The sequence below is a fragment of the Notothenia coriiceps genome, unplaced genomic scaffold, assembly GCF_000735185.1.
Source record: "Notothenia coriiceps isolate Sejong01 unplaced genomic scaffold, NC01 NC01_scaffold00034548, whole genome shotgun sequence".
Taxonomy (NCBI): domain Eukaryota; kingdom Metazoa; phylum Chordata; class Actinopteri; order Perciformes; family Nototheniidae; genus Notothenia; species Notothenia coriiceps.
This window is the reverse complement of record NW_011367249.1, coordinates 202633-207128: the sequence shown is the minus strand read 5'-3', so window position 1 is coordinate 207128 and position 4496 is coordinate 202633. Positions and strand designations below refer to the sequence as shown.

General features: G+C 40.6%; 2 protein-coding genes across 2 annotated transcripts in view; both read left to right on the top strand.

Moving 5' to 3' along the window:
* The window catches only part of smtnb (smoothelin b), a 245106-nt gene that overhangs the window by 99498 nt on the left and 141112 nt on the right, over positions 1–4496 (top strand). The gene's annotated exons all lie outside the window — the stretch shown is intronic.
* Positions 876–4496, top strand: part of LOC104962313 (membrane-associated phosphatidylinositol transfer protein 2) — a 63101-nt gene continuing 59480 nt past the window's right edge. Inside the window, exon 1 of the mRNA XM_010790745.1 lies at positions 876–1471. The gene's annotated coding sequence lies outside the window, so the exon portion shown is untranslated. The remainder of the gene's footprint in view (positions 1472–4496) is intronic.

Below are 4496 nucleotides of genomic sequence, written 5' to 3'. Positions count from 1 at the left end.
CCCCGTCCCGTCCCCCCCGTCGACAGGGGGTCGCCAGTCTCTGGCACTGTTATTTTGGGGGTCGTGGGCTGAAAAGTTTGGGAACCCCTGCCTTAGATAAATACAAATAATACTTTTATTGTTTATTATTTTTACTCCATTATAGTGTTAATGAGCTTTCTGCCTCAATGTATTAACGGGTTATCATTCTGTGTTCGTAGGACGCCCTTTATACACTTGACATTGGTGTAAAAGTGACTAAGTAGATTTACTTAAGTACTATACTTAAATACAATTTTGAGGTACTTGTACTTCACTTGAATATTTCAATGTTTTGCTCCTTTGTACTTAATGTTTTGCTACTTTTAGGTTATTGTGTACTTTTACTCCACTACATTTATTTAATATCTTTAGTTACTCTGCAGATTTGGATTAATGATGTGAAATATAATCACCAAATAATACTTTAGTTGCCCCTGGAGTGAAATTCACAAGCTTTCCTGCAGAATACAAAGTCATTGCAACAATAGTTATAAGCAAAACATATAATCATAATAATGAAATGGGCCAAATGCATAATGAACACTTTCTTTTGGTAGCCTACTTTAAGTAGGCCTACGGTATATATTTTGATGCCTGTACTTTTACTTGACTAACATTTATAATGCAGGACTTTAACTTGTAACGGAGTATTCCTACACTGTCGTACTTCTGATACTTTTCCCATCTCTGCACTTGGATTGCAAGTTCAAGTGTGTGAAATGAGCAACTGCACACGCTCAGTAAGGCAGGCTTTTATTTTGGAAGTTTATACCGGAAACCTCGCTAGACTCATGTTTCCTTGACACTATTGGTGTCGTGCTGAAAGGACTGTGAAGTCTCGCAGCGGCTATGACTTGAGGAGTGACAACTTCCCATGGCGGGTGCTTCTCATCTGTTTGCCCCTCTCCCTCCCCGGTTCTGTGGACGGTAGATGGACCTCCGCTGCACGGAGCTCACAACCGGTTACCGTTTTACCGCCAGGAAGAACCCGACGGACCGCCAACTCCCGCGACGTTTGGCAGGATATTCAAGGACATTTTAAACGTTACCATAGCTACTTCGGCCTTTTTTCTGTCGGTTCAGGAAATCCAGCGTGTGGTTCTCCGGTGCAACGATGGGGCCATATTTTGTAAACACTGGCAGAAAGGGCGGCTGATAGCGTGTTAACACACTCCGGATGATGATGTGTGTGTCATCTCTACATGTCGTACCCACACCCCTTCCTCTGCTGAAGGGCCATCACATGCACACGGCGACGTAAAGGAAATTAGCTGCTGACTTTCGATGCGTTCATCTCAATCATGGCATCGTTTCCAAAACTCATCTAGTGGAGCTGAAAGAACACCGTGTTACAGGTGAAAGTAGTGACCCCCTTACAAACGCGGAGAAAAGGCTGGGGAACTTTTGCTTTTCCGGGTGTGTGTTTAATCTGGAGGTGCATCAGCTGCAGGTATGTGAGGATGATCGGCATTGCAAAGCCATTAATTTATCATTACCTTTGCTTCCATGTTGCTAGGTAACTAACTGCCGGTGAGTTTACTCCGGTTCAAATGTGCTCCTCCAACGTGTAATGACACGTTTGGTAAATCTTATTTTACAATGTTCTTAACACCGGGTGCTGTCAAAGCTCGCCATTACATGTGTTTGTACTCAAGCTGTCTTCCTCCTGTTACCTGAAGAAGTGCAGGATTTGTTTCTGCTCTCTGTTGCTGTCACACAGGCATGCGTGTTAAAGCTTGTAAAAATGCTCCCCTCTCTATTCGGACTGTAACTTGTTATTGTTATGGAATTCATTAAATAATATGTCAAAATGGAAATGACTGGATTCACTGGTGGATTTTCAGGCTCATGTTTTAGTTTTTTTGGTGCATTTTCCAAAGATAATTTATAAACCACTCTGTTTAAATTACAGCATGTATTGGTTTTGACCTCAGTGAGAGGATTTACCTGTAAAGTAAGGAAGAAGAGCAGATATTTTAACCTAACTCAGCTTGCCTTTCCCTAGAAACCTGCATACCACAAGCTTTTTTTGCATTCCCGAGGCCTATTTCTAATTTAATACGACTTTATGAGTTTCAGCATCAAGAGTCACTCAGCTTGACTCAGCTGGGCCTGGGTGAGTCATGGAGGCAGAGCTGACTGAGGCTGGGGCTTCTGTTGTCCAGATGATTACACTCCTTCCACTGTGGTTTCTGCTTTATTTCAAACATAGCAACATGTCTTTAAATTAGCAATGCAATCTGAGACTAGTTTTGAGATTTATCTTTGGTACAGATCAGAGCCTCAGCCATATAAGAGCAAGATCTAGCGTGCAAGTAATTGCAGGAGAGGCAAAACCGAGATTTATTGTTCCCGGGCCTGAATGATATTGCACCTTACGCACTCAGGGTGTGTTATCTCTCTTTGACATGTCAAAACTTGTGCCAGTCATAACGGTTGTAGCGGTTGAATAACTGCATCAGCTGCTAAGTGAGATTACATTGGTTGAGTCATTTTTGAATTTTTGTAAGCAGAAGTTTGAATAGTAAAGTTCACTGCAAGGGTTGGCAGTCATTCTGACTTGTTCTAAATTATAGGGAATTTGAGCTTTGTTTGTTTTTCTCTTCTGAGTCACTTTGGTTTTTGACTTCTGTTCATCCTTTTTGATCCGAAACATAGCTGCATCTGTTGCTGACTGTAACACACACAAGCTGTCGGTGACTATCAGGATATCCCCATGCCTTTCATTTGTGTCACAAAGAACTACGCAATAAACACTTTGCTGCCTGTCTTCAGTCAATAAAGCGGTCGGATATCTAAGGGTAGACTGCTTGAGATGGAGGCCAGCAACATCAGGATCACAAACCCAATTCAAATAATTCTCACGTGACTGTGCACCAGCACCACCCTCTTAACCAGTCATACCTGTTGTGACCTTTACACAGTCAGTGGACCTTTTCTCTGCAAGATATTTGCCTAACCAGTTTTCTGACAGGCGACTGCCTTCCCATGAACACCCTTCGTAGAAATACACACATCTGGTGCATGGGCAGGGCAATGTGGAACATGCAAATGGCAAAAACCTCTACAGTGACTTTGACGTTTTAGAGAAATCTCTCCCTTTTTCTGTGAATTAATGAAAAGTACTTGTAAATATTTAAAATGCAGTTTGTCCAAGTATCCTAGAGATGGTTCTGATTCGGTCTCAGTCCCAATGTCCAGCCTAACTAACTGAGACTTTAATCAACGTCTCTTGTGTGTGCTAAGTGTAATGTGAGCGGTTTTTAATGAGGAAGAGGCAGTGCTTTTGTCAAACCACATGTGGACAAAATGCAAACCTTTTATTTTGTTTGTTGTTTATGTATTGCTCATTATAACAGCCTTTGTGTTGATACAGGCTTATTTCATACACTGTTTTTAATCAGATGAGATTAAAACTGTAAAGTCGGTACAAATTCACAAAGCAAAGAACTAGACCGACTTCTTCCCTTTCCATTTAACCACTACTACACTTACATGATGGGTCATTTTCCAAAGCACTTTCTGTTCTGAATGTTTTTGTGAGCGCTGACAAGCATTCACTGATTTTACAGTTTGGGTAAAATTCATTTTGGCTATACTTGCAGGTCTTCAGATGCAGCCAATGGGACTACACCATGCTGTTGGATAGTTTTAACTCCATGGTTCCTATATTATTGTCATTTTGACTCAATATAAGCCTAATTGATAGAAATTAAGCTGATGTTGAATATATTTAGGATCTGTCATATCCCTTCCTCTGGCAGAATATTTTATTACGCAAGTCATTTCAGCAGCTTTCAAATATTCATTTAGTAGTATAAATAATGTATGAGTTATTATTTCCTGGAAAATTACTTTAATAGATTCAGGAAGGCACATTTATTGGCTGCAATGTCTGGATTCGAGTTTGACAAAGTCAAGAAGTTGTCTTGAGTGTTTTGTAGGATAACCATACATGGACTTGTACATATTTGTCTGGTTTTAGTCACTGGTTCTATTGTCACGCTGCAGAGCATTTGTAGACATAATGTTGAGACAATCTCTTTTCTGTTCTTTAAAACACATTTTAATGCACCATCTGTATCAAGGAATCTTACAGGAAGACGGTAGTTAAGAGGCTGAAACTTGATCGCACTTAAACTCTCAGGTTTCTTACAGCAATCAAAATAAGGAGAAACAGTGCAGGTGATTCTAAGTGAGTGCCTTGTCTGTACAAATGTGAATTTTAGTTTCCTCGTCCATGCTCACCTTTTTTATTTGTTGAATTAAAGCAGTTCTGATGCAGTTAAAGAAAGAATTGGAGACACTGTGATGATGATCTCATTTTAAAATTGTGATAATCATTTATGGGGCGAAGCCTGCGAGCTAGTTCAGGCAGTCAACTCGAGCACTTATGCTGCATTCATACACAACGCCCCTTGCCACTCTACAACCAACCAAACAGAGTCTCCTTAATATGCCGCTCTATTTAACCT